Source organism: Anomaloglossus baeobatrachus, chromosome 7 (genome assembly GCF_048569485.1).
Source record: "Anomaloglossus baeobatrachus isolate aAnoBae1 chromosome 7, aAnoBae1.hap1, whole genome shotgun sequence".
NCBI lineage: Eukaryota > Metazoa > Chordata > Amphibia > Anura > Aromobatidae > Anomaloglossus > Anomaloglossus baeobatrachus.
Window position 1 is genome coordinate 197,915,089 of NC_134359.1, and position 21,593 is coordinate 197,936,681.

General features: G+C 40.8%; 12 non-coding genes across 12 annotated transcripts; 1 reads left to right on the forward strand and 11 right to left on the reverse strand.

Annotated features, from left to right (window-relative positions):
* Window positions 1-431: 431 nt before the first annotated feature.
* On the reverse strand, window positions 432-505 carry TRNAT-AGU (transfer RNA threonine (anticodon AGU)). Its single transcript has one exon. It is a non-coding gene; the product is annotated as a tRNA-Thr (tRNA).
* A 1,213-nt stretch (window positions 506-1,718) lies between these two features.
* Window positions 1,719-1,792, reverse strand: TRNAT-AGU (transfer RNA threonine (anticodon AGU)). Its single transcript has one exon. It is a non-coding gene; the product is annotated as a tRNA-Thr (tRNA).
* Window positions 1,793-3,005: 1,213 nt separating this feature from the next.
* Window positions 3,006-3,079, reverse strand: TRNAT-AGU (transfer RNA threonine (anticodon AGU)). The gene has a single exon. It is a non-coding gene; the product is annotated as a tRNA-Thr (tRNA).
* Window positions 3,080-4,292: 1,213 nt separating this feature from the next.
* On the reverse strand, window positions 4,293-4,366 carry TRNAT-AGU (transfer RNA threonine (anticodon AGU)). The gene has a single exon. It is a non-coding gene; the product is annotated as a tRNA-Thr (tRNA).
* A 1,213-nt stretch (window positions 4,367-5,579) lies between these two features.
* Window positions 5,580-5,653, reverse strand: TRNAT-AGU (transfer RNA threonine (anticodon AGU)). The gene has a single exon. It is a non-coding gene; the product is annotated as a tRNA-Thr (tRNA).
* A 1,213-nt stretch (window positions 5,654-6,866) lies between these two features.
* Window positions 6,867-6,940, reverse strand: TRNAT-AGU (transfer RNA threonine (anticodon AGU)). Its single transcript has one exon. It is a non-coding gene; the product is annotated as a tRNA-Thr (tRNA).
* Window positions 6,941-8,153: 1,213 nt separating this feature from the next.
* Window positions 8,154-8,227, reverse strand: TRNAT-AGU (transfer RNA threonine (anticodon AGU)). Its single transcript has one exon. It is a non-coding gene; the product is annotated as a tRNA-Thr (tRNA).
* Window positions 8,228-9,440: 1,213 nt separating this feature from the next.
* On the reverse strand, window positions 9,441-9,514 carry TRNAT-AGU (transfer RNA threonine (anticodon AGU)). The gene has a single exon. It is a non-coding gene; the product is annotated as a tRNA-Thr (tRNA).
* Window positions 9,515-9,870: 356 nt separating this feature from the next.
* On the forward strand, window positions 9,871-9,952 carry TRNAN-GUU (transfer RNA asparagine (anticodon GUU)). The gene has a single exon. It is a non-coding gene; the product is annotated as a tRNA-Asn (tRNA).
* Window positions 9,953-10,727: 775 nt separating this feature from the next.
* On the reverse strand, window positions 10,728-10,801 carry TRNAT-AGU (transfer RNA threonine (anticodon AGU)). Its single transcript has one exon. It is a non-coding gene; the product is annotated as a tRNA-Thr (tRNA).
* An 8,935-nt stretch (window positions 10,802-19,736) lies between these two features.
* TRNAT-AGU (transfer RNA threonine (anticodon AGU)) lies at window positions 19,737-19,810 on the reverse strand. Its single transcript has one exon. It is a non-coding gene; the product is annotated as a tRNA-Thr (tRNA).
* A 1,213-nt stretch (window positions 19,811-21,023) lies between these two features.
* TRNAT-AGU (transfer RNA threonine (anticodon AGU)) lies at window positions 21,024-21,097 on the reverse strand. The gene has a single exon. It is a non-coding gene; the product is annotated as a tRNA-Thr (tRNA).
* Between the last annotated feature and the right edge of the window lie 496 nt (window positions 21,098-21,593).

Genomic DNA, 21,593 nt, shown 5'->3' on the forward strand with positions numbered 1-21,593 from the left:
CTCTTCAGATCTTATGGTCTGGTTTCTACGTTTTTGGGCAGAGAAGTTGGCTGTGAAGTTCAGGTGATGCATTAACAATACAGTCTATGGATTGAGCTGTTTATGCATGGTTTTGACTTCCATCTTTGTTCTTGTTGTTTTCTTGCCCTTTCACTGTTCAAGAAGACTGCTATCAAACTTTTCTAGCAGGGAGAGATGCGCATGGAAGCATTTCAATCTGGCAAAAGAAAACCACTGTTTTTATTTGGCATGCTTGGTGCCATCCTACATCGCATGACATCTTCTTCCTTCTGAGCACTTAGACAGCACATATTTATAATTCCTTCATTCAACTATCTCAGAGATGTGAGAAAGACAAATTTGACATTAGTCTCTCACTATGAAAGGTGCCCTTTAAAAATCGAAACTTCTATATCGGGACTATGAAAAGAAGGCACTGCTGAGATTCGAACTCAGGATCTCCTGTTTACTAGACAGGCACTTTAACCAACTAAGCCACAGCACCTCTTTTCCTACTGACCGATAGTAAAGCAGCTTCTGGTAGAGTGGCCTTATTTGATCTTCAGTGTCATCTGATGTCTAGAGACAAACTAATGCAAATGCTATCTGGGATAAACCAATTTTCAGGGCTTCAATACAGACACGACATTCAATCTTTAGTAAAAATACTGTTATTAAAAACTCTGAGCATTAGCTCATTTCTGATATGGTTTGAGCTAGTCTAACTCTTGACATTATCCAGTGTAGGAGATGTGATAAGGTCCATTTTGCCAGAGGCCGATACACAATCTTTAGCTCAATTGCACAGACTTGTCAAAATCCTCATCAGATCATATCACCGGATTTCAGGTTTGTCATGTAGACGAGGTGGCCGAGTGGTTAAGGCGATGGACTGCTAATCCATTGTGCTCTGCATGCATGGGTTCGAATCCCATCCTCGTCGGTTTAATCTCCTTCTTCCGTGTTGAAAAGCTTAGTTTCCATTTAGAACCCAGGTGGTGGATATTTGACCTTCTCAAATCTCTGAGATAGTGCAATGAAGGATTCATAAATCTGTGCTGTCTAAGTGCATATAAAAGAGAAGACGTCATCCGATGTAGGATTGCATCAGGCATGCCAAATAAAAACAGTGGGTTTTATTTTGCCAGATTGAGCATTGGTTTATGACTGGTAAGGATTGCCTTAGTCCAACTCCAGACACCAGACAATGAAGGAGAAGAGATAAGGCCCACTCCGTTAGAGGCCAACTTAAAATCTTCAGTGAAAAAGCAAAGACTCATCAAAATGCTCTTCAGATCTTATGGTCTGGTTTCTACGTTTTTGGGCAGAGAAGTTGGCTGTGAAGTTCAGGTGATGCATTAACAATACAGTCTATGGATTGAGCTGTTTATGCATGGTTTTGACTTCCATCTTTGTTCTTGTTGTTTTCTTGCCCTTTCACTGTTCAAGAAGACTGCTATCAAACTTTTCTAGCAGGGAGAGATGCGCATGGAAGCATTTCAATCTGGCAAAAGAAAACCACTGTTTTTATTTGGCATGCTTGGTGCCATCCTACATCGCATGACATCTTCTTCCTTCTGAGCACTTAGACAGCACATATTTATAATTCCTTCATTCAACTATCTCAGAGATGTGAGAAAGACAAATTTGACATTAGTCTCTCACTATGAAAGGTGCCCTTTAAAAATCGAAACTTCTATATCGGGACTATGAAAAGAAGGCACTGCTGAGATTCGAACTCAGGATCTCCTGTTTACTAGACAGGCACTTTAACCAACTAAGCCACAGCACCTCTTTTCCTAATGACCGATAGTAAAGCAGCTTCTGGTAGAGTGGCCTTATTTGATCTTCAGTGTCATCTGATGTCTAGAGACAAACTAATGCAAATGCTATCTGGGATAAACCAATTTTCAGGGCTTCAATACAGACACGACATTCAATCTTTAGTAAAAATACTGTTATTAAAAACCCTGAGCATTAGCTCATTTCTGATATGGTTTGAGCTAGTCTAACTCTTGACATTATCCAGTGTAGGAGATGTGATAAGGTCCATTTTGCCAGAGGCCGATACACAATCTTTAGCTCAATTGCACAGACTTGTCAAAATCCTCATCAGATCATATCACCGGATTTCAGGTTTGTCATGTAGACGAGGTGGCCGAGTGGTTAAGGCGATGGACTGCTAATCCATTGTGCTCTGCATGCATGGGTTCGAATCCCATCCTCGTCGGTTTAATCTCCTTCTTCCGTGTTGAAAAGCTTAGTTTCCATTTAGAACCCAGGTGGTGGATATTTGACCTTCTCAAATCTCTGAGATAGTGCAATGAAGGATTCATAAATCTGTGCTGTCTAAGTGCATATAAAAGAGAAGACGTCATCCGATGTAGGATTGCATCAGGCATGCCAAATAAAAACGGTGGGTTTTATTTTGCCAGATTGAGCATTGGTTTATGACTGGTAAGGATTGCCTTAGTCCAACTCCAGACACCAGACAATGAAGGAGAAGAGATAAGGCCCACTCCGTTAGAGGCCAACTTAAAATCTTCAGTGAAAAAGCAAAGACTCATCAAAATGCTCTTCAGATCTTATGGTCTGGTTTCTACGTTTTTGGGCAGAGAAGTTGGCTGTGAAGTTCAGGTGATGCATTAACAATACAGTCTATGGATTGAGCTGTTTATGCATGGTTTTGACTTCCATCTTTGTTCTTGTTGTTTTCTTGCCCTTTCACTGTTCAAGAAGACTGCTATCAAACTTTTCTAGCAGGGAGAGATGCGCATGGAAGCATTTCAATCTGGCAAAAGAAAACCACTGTTTTTATTTGGCATGCTTGGTGCCATCCTACATCGCATGACATCTTCTTCCTTCTGAGCACTTAGACAGCACATATTTATAATTCCTTCATTCAACTATCTCAGAGATGTGAGAAAGACAAATTTGACATTAGTCTCTCACTATGAAAGGTGCCCTTTAAAAATCGAAACTTCTATATCGGGACTATGAAAAGAAGGCACTGCTGAGATTCGAACTCAGGATCTCCTGTTTACTAGACAGGCACTTTAACCAACTAAGCCACAGCACCTCTTTTCCTACTGACCGATAGTAAAGCAGCTTCTGGTAGAGTGGCCTTATTTGATCTTCAGTGTCATCTGATGTCTAGAGACAAACTAATGCAAATGCTATCTGGGATAAACCAATTTTCAGGGCTTCAATACAGACACGACATTCAATCTTTAGTAAAAATACTGTTATTAAAAACCCTGAGCATTAGCTCATTTCTGATATGGTTTGAGCTAGTCTAACTCTTGACATTATCCAGTGTAGGAGATGTGATAAGGTCCATTTTGCCAGAGGCCGATACACAATCTTTAGCTCAATTGCACAGACTTGTCAAAATCCTCATCAGATCATATCACCGGATTTCAGGTTTGTCATGTAGACGAGGTGGCCGAGTGGTTAAGGCGATGGACTGCTAATCCATTGTGCTCTGCATGCATGGGTTCGAATCCCATCCTCGTCGGTTTAATCTCCTTCTTCCGTGTTGAAAAGCTTAGTTTCCATTTAGAACCCAGGTGGTGGATATTTGACCTTCTCAAATCTCTGAGATAGTGCAATGAAGGATTCATAAATCTGTGCTGTCTAAGTGCATATAAAAGAGAAGACGTCATCCGATGTAGGATTGCATCAGGCATGCCAAATAAAAACGGTGGGTTTTATTTTGCCAGATTGAGCATTGGTTTATGACTGGTAAGGATTGCCTTAGTCCAACTCCAGACACCAGACAATGAAGGAGAAGAGATAAGGCCCACTCCGTTAGAGGCCAACTTAAAATCTTCAGTGAAAAAGCAAAGACTCATCAAAATGCTCTTCAGATCTTATGGTCTGGTTTCTACGTTTTTGGGCAGAGAAGTTGGCTGTGAAGTTCAGGTGATGCATTAACAATACAGTCTATGGATTGAGCTGTTTATGCATGGTTTTGACTTCCATCTTTGTTCTTGTTGTTTTCTTGCCCTTTCACTGTTCAAGAAGACTGCTATCAAACTTTTCTAGCAGGGAGAGATGCGCATGGAAGCATTTCAATCTGGCAAAAGAAAACCACTGTTTTTATTTGGCATGCTTGGTGCCATCCTACATCGCATGACATCTTCTTCCTTCTGAGCACTTAGACAGCACATATTTATAATTCCTTCATTCAACTATCTCAGAGATGTGAGAAAGACAAATTTGACATTAGTCTCTCACTATGAAAGGTGCCCTTTAAAAATCGAAACTTCTATATCGGGACTATGAAAAGAAGGCACTGCTGAGATTCGAACTCAGGATCTCCTGTTTACTAGACAGGCACTTTAACCAACTAAGCCACAGCACCTCTTTTCCTACTCACTGATAGTAAAGCAGCTTCTGGTAGAGTGGCCTTATTTGATCTTCAGTGTCATCTGATGTCTAGAGACAAACTAATGGAAATGCTATCTGGGATAAACCAATTTTCAGGGCTTCAATACAGACACGACATTCAATCTTTAGTAAAAATACTGTTATTAAAAACCCTGAGCATTAGCTCATTTCTGATATGGTTTGAGCTAGTCTAACTCTTGACATTATCCAGTGTAGGAGATGTGATAAGGTCCATTTTGCCAGAGGCCGATACACAATCTTTAGCTCAATTGCACAGACTTGTCAAAATCCTCATCAGATCATATCACCGGATTTCAGGTTTGTCATGTAGACGAGGTGGCCGAGTGGTTAAGGCGATGGACTGCTAATCCATTGTGCTCTGCATGCATGGGTTCGAATCCCATCCTCGTCGGTTTAATCTCCTTCTTCCGTGTTGAAAAGCTTAGTTTCCATTTAGAACCCAGGTGGTGGATATTTGACCTTCTCAAATCTCTGAGATAGTGCAATGAAGGATTCATAAATCTGTGCTGTCTAAGTGCATATAAAAGAGAAGACGTCATCCGATGTAGGATTGCATCAGGCATGCCAAATAAAAACGGTGGGTTTTATTTTGCCAGATTGAGCATTGGTTTATGACTGGTAAGGATTGCCTTAGTCCAACTCCAGACACCAGACAATGAAGGAGAAGAGATAAGGCCCACTCCGTTAGAGGCCAACTTAAAATCTTCAGTGAAAAAGCAAAGACTCATCAAAATGCTCTTCAGATCTTATGGTCTGGTTTCTACGTTTTTGGGCAGAGAAGTTGGCTGTGAAGTTCAGGTGATGCATTAACAATACAGTCTATGGATTGAGCTGTTTATGCATGGTTTTGACTTCCATCTTTGTTCTTGTTGTTTTCTTGCCCTTTCACTGTTCAAGAAGACTGCTATCAAACTTTTCTAGCAGGGAGAGATGCGCATGGAAGCATTTCAATCTGGCAAAAGAAAACCACTGTTTTTATTTGGCATGCTTGGTGCCATCCTACATCGCATGACATCTTCTTCCTTCTGAGCACTTAGACAGCACATATTTATAATTCCTTCATTCAACTATCTCAGAGATGTGAGAAAGACAAATTTGACATTAGTCTCTCACTATGAAAGGTGCCCTTTAAAAATCGAAACTTCTATATCGGGACTATGAAAAGAAGGCACTGCTGAGATTCGAACTCAGGATCTCCTGTTTACTAGACAGGCACTTTAACCAACTAAGCCACAGCACCTCTTTTCCTACTCACCGATAGTAAAGCAGCTTCTGGTAGAGTGGCCTTATTTGATCTTCAGTGTCATCTGATGTCTAGAGACAAACTAATGCAAATGCTATCTGGGATAAACCAATTTTCAGGGCTTCAATACAGACACGACATTCAATCTTTAGTAAAAATACTGTTATTAAAAACCCTGAGCATTAGCTCATTTCTGATATGGTTTGAGCTAGTCTAACTCTTGAGATTATCCAGTGTAGGAGATGTGATAAGGTCCATTTTGCCAGAGGCCGATACACAATCTTTAGCTCAATTGCACAGACTGGTCAAAATCCTCATCAGATCATATCACCTGATTTCAGGTTTGTCATGTAGACGAGGTGGCCGAGTGGTTAAGGCGATGGACTGCTAATCCATTGTGCTCTGCATGCATGGGTTCGAATCCCATCCTCGTCGGTTTAATCTCCTTCTTCCGTGTTGAAAAGCTTAGTTTCCATTTAGAACCCAGGTGGTGGATATTTGACCTTCTCAAATCTCTGAGATAGTGCAATGAAGGATTCATAAGTCTGTGCTGTCTAAGTGCATATAAAAGAGAAGACGTCATCCGATGTAGGATTGCATCAGGCATGCCAAATAAAAACGGTGGGTTTTATTTTGCCAGATTGAGCATTGGTTTATGACTGGTAAGGATTGCCTTAGTCCAACTCCAGACACCAGACAATGAAGGAGAAGAGATAAGGCCCACTCCGTTAGAGGCCAACTTAAAATCTTCAGTGAAAAAGCAAAGACTCATCAAAATGCTCTTCAGATCTTATGGTCTGGTTTCTACGTTTTTGGGCAGAGAAGTTGGCTGTGAAGTTCAGGTGATGCATTAACAATACAGTCTATGGATTGAGCTGTTTATGCATGGTTTTGACTTCCATCTTTGTTCTTGTTGTTTTCTTGCCCTTTCACTGTTCAAGAAGACTGCTATCAAACTTTTCTAGCAGGGAGAGATGCGCATGGAAGCATTTCAATCTGGCAAAAGAAAACCACTGTTTTTATTTGGCATGCTTGGTGCCATCCTACATCGCATGACATCTTCTTCCTTCTGAGCACTTAGACAGCACATATTTATAATTCCTTCATTCAACTATCTCAGAGATGTGAGAAAGACAAATTTGACATTAGTCTCTCACTATGAAAGGTGCCCTTTAAAAATCGAAACTTCTATATCGGGACTATGAAAAGAAGGCACTGCTGAGATTCGAACTCAGGATCTCCTGTTTACTAGACAGGCACTTTAACCAACTAAGCCACAGCACCTCTTTTCCTACTGACCGATAGTAAAGCAGCTTCTGGTAGAGTGGCCTTATTTGATCTTCAGTGTCATCTGATGTCTAGAGACAAACTAATGCAAATGCTATCTGGGATAAACCAATTTTCAGGGCTTCAATACAGACACGACATTCAATCTTTAGTAAAAATACTGTTATTAAAAACCCTGAGCATTAGCTCATTTCTGATATGGTTTGAGCTAGTCTAACTCTTGACATTATCCAGTGTAGGAGATGTGATAAGGTCCATTTTGCCAGAGGCCGATACACAATCTTTAGCTCAATTGCACAGCCTGGTCAAAATCCTCATCAGATCATATCACCGGATTTCAGGTTTGTCATGTAGACGAGGTGGCCGAGTGGTTAAGGCGATGGACTGCTAATCCATTGTGCTCTGCATGCATGGGTTCGAATCCCATCCTCGTCGGTTTAATCTCTTTCTTCCGTGTTGAAAAGCTTAGTTTCCATTTAGAACCCAGGTGGTGGATATTTGACCTTCTCAAATCTCTGAGATAGTGCAATGAAGGATTCATAAATCTGTGCTGTCTAAGTGCATATAAAAGAGAAGACGTCATCCGATGTAGGATTGCATCAGGCATGCCAAATAAAAACGGTGGGTTTTATTTTGCCAGATTGAGCATTGGTTTATGACTGGTAAGGATTGCCTTAGTCCAACTCCAGACACCAGACAATGAAGGAGAAGAGATAAGGCCCACTCCGTTAGAGGCCAACTTAAAATCTTCAGTGAAAAAGCAAAGACTCATCAAAATGCTCTTCAGATCTTATGGTCTGGTTTCTACGTTTTTGGGCAGAGAAGTTGGCTGTGAAGTTCAGGTGATGCATTAACAATACAGTCTATGGATTGAGCTGTTTATGCATGGTTTTGACTTCCATCTTTGTTCTTGTTGTTTTCTTGCCCTTTCACTGTTCAAGAAGACTGCTATCAAACTTTTCTAGCAGGGAGAGATGCGCATGGAAGCATTTCAATCTGGCAAAAGAAAACCACTGTTTTTATTTGGCATGCTTGGTGCCATCCTACATCGCATGACATCTTCTTCCTTCTGAGCACTTAGACAGCACATATTTATAATTCCTTCATTCAACTATCTCAGAGATGTGAGAAAGACAAATTTGACATTAGTCTCTCACTATGAAAGGTGCCCTTTAAAAATCGAAACTTCTATATCGGGACTATGAAAAGAAGGCACTGCTGAGATTCGAACTCAGGATCTCCTGTTTACTAGACAGGCACTTTAACCAACTAAGCCACAGCACCTCTTTTCCTACTCACCGATAGTAAAGCAGCTTCTGGTAGAGTGGCCTTATTTGATCTTCAGTGTCATCTGATGTCTAGAGACAAACTAATGCAAATGCTATCTGGGATAAACCAATTTTCAGGGCTTCAATACAGACACGACATTCAATCTTTAGTAAAAATACTGTTATTAAAAACCCTGAGCATTAGCTCATTTCTGATATGGTTTGAGCTAGTCTAACTCTTGAGATTATCCAGTGTAGGAGATGTGATAAGGTCCATTTTGCCAGAGGCCGATACACAATCTTTAGCTCAATTGCACAGACTGGTCAAAATCCTCATCAGATCATATCACCTGATTTCAGGTTTGTCATGTAGACGAGGTGGCCGAGTGGTTAAGGCGATGGACTGCTAATCCATTGTGCTCTGCATGCATGGGTTCGAATCCCATCCTCGTCGGTTTAATCTCCTTCTTCCGTGTTGAAAAGCTTAGTTTCCATTTAGAACCCAGGTGGTGGATATTTGACCTTCTCAAATCTCTGAGATAGTGCAATGAAGGATTCATAAGTCTGTGCTGTCTAAGTGCATATAAAAGAGAAGACGTCATCCGATGTAGGATTGCATCAGGCATGCCAAATAAAAACGGTGGGTTTTATTTTGCCAGATTGAGCATTGGTTTATGACTGGTAAGGATTGCCTTAGTCCAACTCCAGACACCAGACAATGAAGGAGAAGAGATAAGGCCCACTCCGTTAGAGGCCAACTTAAAATCTTCAGTGAAAAAGCAAAGACTCATCAAAATGCTCTTCAGATCTTATGGTCTGGTTTCTACGTTTTTGGGCAGAGAAGTTGGCTGTGAAGTTCAGGTGATGCATTAACAATACAGTCTATGGATTGAGCTGTTTATGCATGGTTTTGACTTCCATCTTTGTTCTTGTTGTTTTCTTGCCCTTTCACTGTTCAAGAAGACTGCTATCAAACTTTTCTAGCAGGGAGAGATGCGCATGGAAGCATTTCAATCTGGCAAAAGAAAACCACTGTTTTTATTTGGCATGCTTGGTGCCATCCTACATCGCATGACATCTTCTTCCTTCTGAGCACTTAGACAGCACATATTTATAATTCCTTCATTCAACTATCTCAGAGATGTGAGAAAGACAAATTTGACATTAGTCTCTCACTATGAAAGGTGCCCTTTAAAAATCGAAACTTCTATATCGGGACTATGAAAAGAAGGCACTGCTGAGATTCGAACTCAGGATCTCCTGTTTACTAGACAGGCACTTTAACCAACTAAGCCACAGCACCTCTTTTCCTACTCACTGATAGTAAAGCAGCTTCTGGTAGAGTGGCCTTATTTGATCTTCAGTGTCATCTGATGTCTAGAGACAAACTAATGGAAATGCTATCTGGGATAAACCAATTTTCAGGGCTTCAATACAGACACGACATTCAATCTTTAGTAAAAATACTGTTATTAAAAACCCTGAGCATTAGCTCATTTCTGATATGGTTTGAGCTAGTCTAACTCTTGACATTATCCAGTGTAGGAGATGTGATAAGGTCCATTTTGCCAGAGGCCGATACACAATCTTTAGCTCAATTGCACAGACTTGTCAAAATCCTCATCAGATCATATCACCGGATTTCAGGTTTGTCATGTAGACGAGGTGGCCGAGTGGTTAAGGCGATGGACTGTTAATCCATTGTGCTCTGCATGCATGGGTTCGAATCCCATCCTCGTCGGTTTAATCTCCTTCTTCCGTGTTGAAAAGCTTAGTTTCCATTTAGAACCCAGGTGGTGGATATTTGACCTTCTCAAATCTCTGAGATAGTGCAATGAAGGATTCATAAATCTGTGCTGTCTAAGTGCATATAAAAGAGAAGACGTCATCCGATGTAGGATTGCATCAGGCATGCCAAATAAAAACGGTGGGTTTTATTTTGCCAGATTGAGCATTGGTTTATGACTGGTAAGGATTGCCTTAGTCCAACTCCAGACACCAGACAATGAAGGAGAAGAGATAAGGCCCACTCCGTTAGAGGCCAACTTAAAATCTTCAGTGAAAAAGCAAAGACTCATCAAAATGCTCTTCAGATCTTATGGTCTGGTTTCTACGTTTTTGGGCAGAGAAGTTGGCTGTGAAGTTCAGGTGATGCATTAACAATACAGTCTATGGATTGAGCTGTTTATGCATGGTTTTGACTTCCATCTTTGTTCTTGTTGTTTTCTTGCCCTTTCACTGTTCAAGAAGACTGCTATCAAACTTTTCTAGCAGGGAGAGATGCGCATGGAAGCATTTCAATCTGGCAAAAGAAAACCACTGTTTTTATTTGGCATGCTTGGTGCCATCCTACATCGCATGACATCTTCTTCCTTCTGAGCACTTAGACAGCACATATTTATAATTCCTTCATTCAACTATCTCAGAGATGTGAGAAAGACAAATTTGACATTAGTCTCTCACTATGAAAGGTGCCCTTTAAAAATCGAAACTTCTATATCGGGACTATGAAAAGAAGGCACTGCTGAGATTCGAACTCAGGATCTCCTGTTTACTAGACAGGCACTTTAACCAACTAAGCCACAGCACCTCTTTTCCTACTCACTGATAGTAAAGCAGCTTCTGGTAGAGTGGCCTTATTTGATCTTCAGTGTCATCTGATGTCTAGAGACAAACTAATGGAAATGCTATCTGGGATAAACCAATTTTCAGGGCTTCAATACAGACACGACATTCAATCTTTAGTAAAAATACTGTTATTAAAAACCCTGAGCATTAGCTCATTTCTGATATGGTTTGAGCTAGTCTAACTCTTGACATTATCCAGTGTAGGAGATGTGATAAGGTCCATTTTGCCAGAGGCCGATACACAATCTTTAGCTCAATTGCACAGACTTGTCAAAATCCTCATCAGATCATATCACCGGATTTCAGGTTTGTCATGTAGACGAGGTGGCCGAGTGGTTAAGGCGATGGACTGCTAATCCATTGTGCTCTGCATGCATGGGTTCGAATCCCATCCTCGTCGGTTTAATCTCCTTCTTCCGTGTTGAAAAGCTTAGTTTCCATTTAGAACCCAGGTGGTGGATATTTGACCTTCTCAAATCTCTGAGATAGTGCAATGAAGGATTCATAAATCTGTGCTGTCTAAGTGCATATAAAAGAGAAGACGTCATCCGATGTAGGATTGCATCAGGCATGCCAAATAAAAACGGTGGGTTTTATTTTGCCAGATTGAGCATTGGTTTATGACTGGTAAGGATTGCCTTAGTCCAACTCCAGACACCAGACAATGAAGGAGAAGAGATAAGGCCCACTCCGTTAGAGGCCAACTTAAAATCTTCAGTGAAAAAGCAAAGACTCATCAAAATGCTCTTCAGATCTTATGGTCTGGTTTCTACGTTTTTGGGCAGAGAAGTTGGCTGTGAAGTTCAGGTGATGCATTAACAATACAGTCTATGGATTGAGCTGTTTATGCATGGTTTTGACTTCCATCTTTGTTCTTGTTGTTTTCTTGCCCTTTCACTGTTCAAGAAGACTGCTATCAAACTTTTCTAGCAGGGAGAGATGCGCATGGAAGCATTTCAATCTGGCAAAAGAAAACCACTGTTTTTATTTGGCATGCTTGGTGCCATCCTACATCGCATGACATCTTCTTCCTTCTGAGCACTTAGACAGCACATATTTATAATTCCTTCATTCAACTATCTCAGAGATGTGAGAAAGACAAATTTGACATTAGTCTCTCACTATGAAAGGTGCCCTTTAAAAATCGAAACTTCTATATCGGGACTATGAAAAGAAGGCACTGCTGAGATTCAAACTCAGGATCTCCTGTTTACTAGACAGGCACTTTAACCAACTAAGCCACAGCACCTCTTTTCCTACTCACTGATAGTAAAGCAGCTTCTGGTAGAGTGGCCTTATTTGATCTTCAGTGTCATCTGATGTCTAGAGACAAACTAATGGAAATGCTATCTGGGATAAACCAATTTTCAGGGCTTCAATACAGACACGACATTCAATCTTTAGTAAAAATACTGTTATTAAAAACCCTGAGCATTAGCTCATTTCTGATATGGTTTGAGCTAGTCTAACTCTTGACATTATCCAGTGTAGGAGATGTGATAAGGTCCATTTTGCCAGAGGCCGATACACAATCTTTAGCTCAATTGCACAGCCTGGTCAAAATCCTCATCAGATCATATCACCGGATTTCAGGTTTGTCATGTAGACGAGGTGGCCGAGTGGTTAAGGCGATGGACTGCTAATCCATTGTGCTCTGCATGCATGGGTTCGAATCCCATCCTCGTCGGTTTAATCTCTTTCTTCCGTGTTGAAAAGCTTAGTTTCCATTTAGAACCCAGGTGGTGGATATTTGACCTTCTCAAATCTCTGAGATAGTGCAATGAAGGATTCATAAATCTGTGCTGTCTAAGTGCATATAAAAGAGAAGACGTCATCCGATGTAGGATTGCATCAGGCATGCCAAATAAAAACGGTGGGTTTTATTTTGCCAGATTGAGCATTGGTTTATGACTGGTAAGGATTGCCTTAGTCCAACTCCAGACACCAGACAATGAAGGAGAAGAGATAAGGCCCACTCCGTTAGAGGCCAACTTAAAATCTTCAGTGAAAAAGCAAAGACTCATCAAAATGCTCTTCAGATCTTATGGTCTGGTTTCTACGTTTTTGGGCAGAGAAGTTGGCTGTGAAGTTCAGGTGATGCATTAACAATACAGTCTATGGATTGAGCTGTTTATGCATGGTTTTGACTTCCATCTTTGTTCTTGTTGTTTTCTTGCCCTTTCACTGTTCAAGAAGACTGCTATCAAACTTTTCTAGCAGGGAGAGATGCGCATGGAAGCATTTCAATCTGGCAAAAGAAAACCACTGTTTTTATTTGGCATGCTTGGTGCCATCCTACATCGCATGACATCTTCTTCCTTCTGAGCACTTAGACAGCACATATTTATAATTCCTTCATTCAACTATCTCAGAGATGTGAGAAAGACAAATTTGACATTAGTCTCTCACTATGAAAGGTGCCCTTTAAAAATCGAAACTTCTATATCGGGACTATGAAAAGAAGGCACTGCTGAGATTCAAACTCAGGATCTCCTGTTTACTAGACAGGCACTTTAACCAACTAAGCCACAGCACCTCTTTTCCTACTCACTGATAGTAAAGCAGCTTCTGGTAGAGTGGCCTTATTTGATCTTCAGTGTCATCTGATGTCTAGAGACAAACTAATGGAAATGCTATCTGGGATAAACCAATTTTCAGGGCTTCAATACAGACACGACATTCAATCTTTAGTAAAAATACTGTTATTAAAAACCCTGAGCATTAGCTCATTTCTGATATGGTTTGAGCTAGTCTAACTCTTGACATTATCCAGTGTAGGAGATGTGATAAGGTCCATTTTGCCAGAGGCCGATACACAATCTTTAGCTCAATTGCACAGACTTGTCAAAATCCTCATCAGATCATATCACCGGATTTCAGGTTTGTCATGTAGACGAGGTGGCCGAGTGGTTAAGGCGATGGACTGCTAATCCATTGTGCTCTGCATGCATGGGTTCGAATCCCATCCTCGTCGGTTTAATCTCCTTCTTCCGTGTTGAAAAGCTTAGTTTCCATTTAGAACCCAGGTGGTGGATATTTGACCTTCTCAAATCTCTGAGATAGTGCAATGAAGGATTCATAAATCTGTGCTGTCTAAGTGCATATAAAAGAGAAGACGTCATCCGATGTAGGATTGCATCAGGCATGCCAAATAAAAACGGTGGGTTTTATTTTGCCAGATTGAGCATTGGTTTATGACTGGTAAGGATTGCCTTAGTCCAACTCCAGACACCAGACAATGAAGGAGAAGAGATAAGGCCCACTCCGTTAGAGGCCAACTTAAAATCTTCAGTGAAAAAGCAAAGACTCATCAAAATGCTCTTCAGATCTTATGGTCTGGTTTCTACGTTTTTGGGCAGAGAAGTTGGCTGTGAAGTTCAGGTGATGCATTAACAATACAGTCTATGGATTGAGCTGTTTATGCATGGTTTTGACTTCCATCTTTGTTCTTGTTGTTTTCTTGCCCTTTCACTGTTCAAGAAGACTGCTATCAAACTTTTCTAGCAGGGAGAGATGCGCATGGAAGCATTTCAATCTGGCAAAAGAAAACCACTGTTTTTATTTGGCATGCTTGGTGCCATCCTACATCGCATGACATCTTCTTCCTTCTGAGCACTTAGACAGCACATATTTATAATTCCTTCATTCAACTATCTCAGAGATGTGAGAAAGACAAATTTGACATTAGTCTCTCACTATGAAAGGTGCCCTTTAAAAATCGAAACTTCTATATCGGGACTATGAAAAGAAGGCACTGCTGAGATTCAAACTCAGGATCTCCTGTTTACTAGACAGGCACTTTAACCAACTAAGCCACAGCACCTCTTTTCCTACTCACTGATAGTAAAGCAGCTTCTGGTAGAGTGGCCTTATTTGATCTTCAGTGTCATCTGATGTCTAGAGACAAACTAATGGAAATGCTATCTGGGATAAACCAATTTTCAGGGCTTCAATACAGACACGACATTCAATCTTTAGTAAAAATACTGTTATTAAAAACCCTGAGCATTAGCTCATTTCTGATATGGTTTGAGCTAGTCTAACTCTTGACATTATCCAGTGTAGGAGATGTGATAAGGTCCATTTTGCCAGAGGCCGATACACAATCTTTAGCTCAATTGCACAGACTTGTCAAAATCCTCATCAGATCATATCACCGGATTTCAGGTTTGTCATGTAGACGAGGTGGCCGAGTGGTTAAGGCGATGGACTGCTAATCCATTGTGCTCTGCATGCATGGGTTCGAATCCCATCCTCGTCGGTTTAATCTCCTTCTTCCGTGTTGAAAAGCTTAGTTTCCATTTAGAACCCAGGTGGTGGATATTTGACCTTCTCAAATCTCTGAGATAGTGCAATGAAGGATTCATAAATCTGTGCTGTCTAAGTGCATATAAAAGAGAAGACGTCATCCGATGTAGGATTGCATCAGGCATGCCAAATAAAAACGGTGGGTTTTATTTTGCCAGATTGAGCATTGGTTTATGACTGGTAAGGATTGCCTTAGTCCAACTCCAGACACCAGACAATGAAGGAGAAGAGATAAGGCCCACTCCGTTAGAGGCCAACTTAAAATCTTCAGTGAAAAAGCAAAGACTCATCAAAATGCTCTTCAGATCTTATGGTCTGGTTTCTACGTTTTTGGGCAGAGAAGTTGGCTGTGAAGTTCAGGTGATGCATTAACAATACAGTCTATGGATTGAGCTGTTTATGCATGGTTTTGACTTCCATCTTTGTTCTTGTTGTTTTCTTGCCCTTTCACTGTTCAAGAAGACTGCTATCAAACTTTTCTAGCAGGGAGAGATGCGCATGGAAGCATTTCAATCTGGCAAAAGAAAACCACTGTTTTTATTTGGCATGCTTGGTGCCATCCTACATCGCATGACATCTTCTTCCTTCTGAGCACTTAGACAGCACATATTTATAATTCCTTCATTCAACTATCTCAGAGATGTGAGAAAGACAAATTTGACATTAGTCTCTCACTATGAAAGGTGCCCTTTAAAAATCGAAACTTCTATATCGGGACTATGAAAAGAAGGCACTGCTGAGATTCAAACTCAGGATCTCCTGTTTACTAGACAGGCACTTTAACCAACTAAGCCACAGCACCTCTTTTCCTACTCACTGATAGTAAAGCAGCTTCTGGTAGAGTGGCCTTATTTGATCTTCAGTGTCATCTGATGTCTAGAGACAAACTAATGGAAATGCTATCTGGGATAAACCAATTTTCAGGGCTTCAATACAGACACGACATTCAATCTTTAGTAAAAATACTGTTATTAAAAACCCTGAGCATTAGCTCATTTCTGATATGGTTTGAGCTAGTCTAACTCTTGACATTATCCAGTGTAGGAGATGTGATAAGGTCCATTTTGCCAGAGGCCGATATACAATCTTTAGCTCAATTGCACAGACTTGTCAAAATCCTCATCAGATCATATCACCGGATTTCAGGTTTGTCATGTAGACGAGGTGGCCGAGTGGTTAAGGCGATGGACTGCTAATCCATTGTGCTCTGCATGCATGGGTTCGAATCCCATCCTCGTCGGTTTAATCTCCTTCTTCCGTGTTGAAAAGCTTAGTTTCCATTTAGAACCCAGGTGGTGGATATTTGACCTTCTCAAATCTCTGAGATAGTGCAATGAAGGATTCATAAATCTGTGCTGTCTAAGTGCATATAAAAGAGAAGACGTCATCCGATGTAGGATTGCATCAGGCATGCCAAATAAAAACGGTGGGTTTTATTTTGCCAGATTGAGCATTGGTTTATGACTGGTAAGGATTGCCTTAGTCCAACTCCAGACACCAGACAATGAAGGAGAAGAGATAAGGCCCACTCCGTTAGAGGCCAACTTAAAATCTTCAGTGAAAAAGCAAAGACTCATCAAAATGCTCTTCAGATCTTATGGTCTGGTTTCTACGTTTTTGGGCAGAGAAGTTGGCTGTGAAGTTCAGGTGATGCATTAACAATACAGTCTATGGATTGAGCTGTTTATGCATGGTTTTGACTTCCATCTTTGTTCTTGTTGTTTTCTTGCCCTTTCACTGTTCAAGAAGACTGCTATCAAACTTTTCTAGCAGGGAGAGATGCGCATGGAAGCATTTCAATCTGGCAAAAGAAAACCACTGTTTTTATTTGGCATGCTTGGTGCCATCCTACATCGCATGACATCTTCTTCCTTCTGAGCACTTAGACAGCACATATTTATAATTCCTTCATTCAACTATCTCAGAGATGTGAGAAAGACAAATTTGACATTAGTCTCTCACTATGAAAGGTGCCCTTTAAAAATCGAAACTTCTATATCGGGACTATGAAAAGAAGGCACTGCTGAGATTCAAACTCAGGATCTCCTGTTTACTAGACAGGCACTTTAACCAACTAAGCCACAGCACCTCTTTTCCTACTCACTGATAGTAAAGCAGCTTCTGGTAGAGTGGCCTTATTTGATCTTCAGTGTCATCTGATGTCTAGAGACAAACTAATGGAAATGCTATCTGGGATAAACCAATTTTCAGGGCTTCAATACAGACACGACATTCAATCTTTAGTAAAAATACTGTTATTAAAAACCCTGAGCATTAGCTCATTTCTGATATGGTTTGAGCTAGTCTAACTCTTGACATTATCCAGTGTAGGAGATGTGATAAGGTCCATTTTGCCAGAGGCCGATACACAATCTTTAGCTCAATTGCACAGACTTGTCAAAATCCTCATCAGATCATATCACCGGATTTCAGGTTTGTCATGTAGACGAGGTGGCCGAGTGGTTAAGGCGATGGACTGCTAATCCATTGTGCTCTGCATGCATGGGTTCGAATCCCATCCTCGTCGGTTTAATCTCCTTCTTCCGTGTTGAAAAGCTTAGTTTCCATTTAGAACCCAGGTGGTGGATATTTGACCTTCTCAAATCTCTGAGATAGTGCAATGAAGGATTCATAAATCTGTGCTGTCTAAGTGCATATAAAAGAGAAGACGTCATCCGATGTAGGATTGCATCAGGCATGCCAAATAAAAACGGTGGGTTTTATTTTGCCAGATTGAGCATTGGTTTATGACTGGTAAGGATTGCCTTAGTCCAACTCCAGACACCAGACAATGAAGGAGAAGAGATAAGGCCCACTCCGTTAGAGGCCAACTTAAAATCTTCAGTGAAAAAGCAAAGACTCATCAAAATGCTCTTCAGATCTTATGGTCTGGTTTCTACGTTTTTGGGCAGAGAAGTTGGCTGTGAAGTTCAGGTGATGCATTAACAATACAGTCTATGGATTGAGCTGTTTATGCATGGTTTTGACTTCCATCTTTGTTCTTGTTGTTTTCTTGCCCTTTCACTGTTCAAGAAGACTGCTATCAAACTTTTCTAGCAGGGAGAGATGCGCATGGAAGCATTTCAATCTGGCAAAAGAAAACCACTGTTTTTATTTGGCATGCTTGGTGCCATCCTACATCGCATGACATCTTCTTCCTTCTGAGCACTTAGACAGCACATATTTATAATTCCTTCATTCAACTATCTCAGAGATGTGAGAAAGACAAATTTGACATTAGTCTCTCACTATGAAAGGTGCCCTTTAAAAATCGAAACTTCTATATCGGGACTATGAAAAGAAGGCACTGCTGAGATTCAAACTCAGGATCTCCTGTTTACTAGACAGGCACTTTAACCAACTAAGCCACAGCACCTCTTTTCCTACTCACTGATAGTAAAGCAGCTTCTGGTAGAGTGGCCTTATTTGATCTTCAGTGTCATCTGATGTCTAGAGACAAACTAATGGAAATGCTATCTGGGATAAACCAATTTTCAGGGCTTCAATACAGACACGACATTCAATCTTTAGTAAAAATACTGTTATTAAAAACCCTGAGCATTAGCTCATTTCTGATATGGTTTGAGCTAGTCTAACTCTTGACATTATCCAGTGTAGGAGATGTGATAAGGTCCATTTTGCCAGAGGCCGATACACAATCTTTAGCTCAATTGCACAGACTTGTCAAAATCCTCATCAGATCATATCACCGGATTTCAGGTTTGTCATGTAGACGAGGTGGCCGAGTGGTTAAGGCGATGGACTGCTAATCCATTGTGCTCTGCATGCATGGGTTCGAATCCCATCCTCGTCGGTTTAATCTCCTTCTTCCGTGTTGAAAAGCTTAGTTTCCATTTAGAACCCAGGTGGTGGATATTTGACCTTCTCAAATCTCTGAGATAGTGCAATGAAGGATTCATAAATCTGTGCTGTCTAAGTGCATATAAAAGAGAAGACGTCATCCGATGTAGGATTGCATCAGGCATGCCAAATAAAAACGGTGGGTTTTATTTTGCCAGATTGAGCATTGGTTTATGACTGGTAAGGATTGCCTTAGTCCAACTCCAGACACCAGACAATGAAGGAGAAGAGATAAGGCCCACTCCGTTAGAGGCCAACTTAAAATCTTCAGTGAAAAAGCAAAGACTCATCAAAATGCTCTTCAGATCTTATGGTCTGGTTTCTACGTTTTTGGGCAGAGAAGTTGGCTGTGAAGTTCAGGTGATGCATTAACAATACAGTCTATGGATTGAGCTGTTTATGCATGGTTTTGACTTCCATCTTTGTTCTTGTTGTTTTCTTGCCCTTTCACTGTTCAAGAAGACTGCTATCAAACTTTTCTAGCAGGGAGAGATGCGCATGGAAGCATTTCAATCTGGCAAAAGAAAACCACTGTTTTTATTTGGCATGCTTGGTGCCATCCTACATCGCATGACATCTTCTTCCTTCTGAGCACTTAGACAGCACATATTTATAATTCCTTCATTCAACTATCTCAGAGATGTGAGAAAGACAAATTTGACATTAGTCTCTCACTATGAAAGGTGCCCTTTAAAAATCGAAACTTCTATATCGGGACTATGAAAAGAAGGCACTGCTGAGATTCGAACTCAGGATCTCCTGTTTACTAGACAGGCACTTTAACCAACTAAGCCACAGCACCTCTTTTCCTACTCACTGATAGTAAAGCAGCTTCTGGTAGAGTGGCCTTATTTGATCTTCAGTGTCATCTGATGTCTAGAGACAAACTAATGGAAATGCTATCTGGGATAAACCAATTTTCAGGGCTTCAATACAGACACGACATTCAATCTTTAGTAAAAATACTGTTATTAAAAACCCTGAGCATTAGCTCATTTCTGATATGGTTTGAGCTAGTCTAACTCTTGACATTATCCAGTGTAGGAGATGTGATAAGGTCCATTTTGCCAGAGGCCGATATACAATCTTTAGCTCAATTGCACAGACTTGTCAAAATCCTCATCAGATCATATCACCGGATTTCAGGTTTGTCATGTAGACGAGGTGGCCGAGTGGTTAAGGCGATGGACTGCTAATCCATTGTGCTCTGCATGCATGGGTTCGAATCCCATCCTCGTCGGTTTAATCTCCTTCTTCCGTGTTGAAAAGCTTAGTTTCCATTTAGAACCCAGGTGGTGGATATTTGACCTTCTCAAATCTCTGAGATAGTGCAATGAAGGATTCATAAATCTGTGCTGTCTAAGTGCATATAAAAGAGAAGACGTCATCCGATGTAGGATTGCATCAGGCATGCCAAATAAAAACGGTGGGTTTTATTTTGCCAGATTGAGCATTGGTTTATGACTGGTAAGGATTGCCTTAGTCCAACTCCAGACACCAGACAATGAAGGAGAAGAGATAAGGCCCACTCCGTTAGAGGCCAACTTAAAATCTTCAGTGAAAAAGCAAAGACTCATCAAAATGCTCTTCAGATCTTATGGTCTGGTTTCTACGTTTTTGGGCAGAGAAGTTGGCTGTGAAGTTCAGGTGATGCATTAACAATACAGTCTATGGATTGAGCTGTTTATGCATGGTTTTGACTTCCATCTTTGTTCTTGTTGTTTTCTTGCCCTTTCACTGTTCAAGAAGACTGCTATCAAACTTTTCTAGCAGGGAGAGATGCGCATGGAAGCATTTCAATCTGGCAAAAGAAAACCACTGTTTTTATTTGGCATGCTTGGTGCCATCCTACATCGCATGACATCTTCTTCCTTCTGAGCACTTAGACAGCACATATTTATAATTCCTTCATTCAACTATCTCAGAGATGTGAGAAAGACAAATTTGACATTAGTCTCTCACTATGAAAGGTGCCCTTTAAAAATCGAAACTTCTATATCGGGACTATGAAAAGAAGGCACTGCTGAGATTCGAACTCAGGATCTCCTGTTTACTAGACAGGCACTTTAACCAACTAAGCCACAGCACCTCTTTTCCTACTCACCGATAGTAAAGCAGCTTCTGGTAGAGTGGCCTTATTTGATCTTCAGTGTCATCTGATGTCTAGAGACAAACTAATGCAAATGCTATCTGGGATAAACCAATTTTCAGGGCTTCAATACAGACACGACATTCAATCTTTAGTAAAAATACTGTTATTAAAAACCCTGAGCATTAGCTCATTTCTGATATGGTTTGAGCTAGTCTAACTCTTGACATTATCCAGTGTAGGAGATGTGATAAGGTCCATTTTGCCAGAGGCCGATACACAATCTTTAGCTCAATTGCACAGACTTGTCAAAATCCTCATCAGATCATATCACCTGATTTCAGGTTTGTGATGTAGACGAGGTGGCCGAGTGGTTAAGGCGATGGACTGCTAATCCATTGTGCTCTGCATGCATGGGTTCGAATCCCATCCTCGTCGGTTTAATCTCCTTCTTCCGTGTTGAAAAGCTTAGTTTCCATTTAGAACCCAGGTGGTG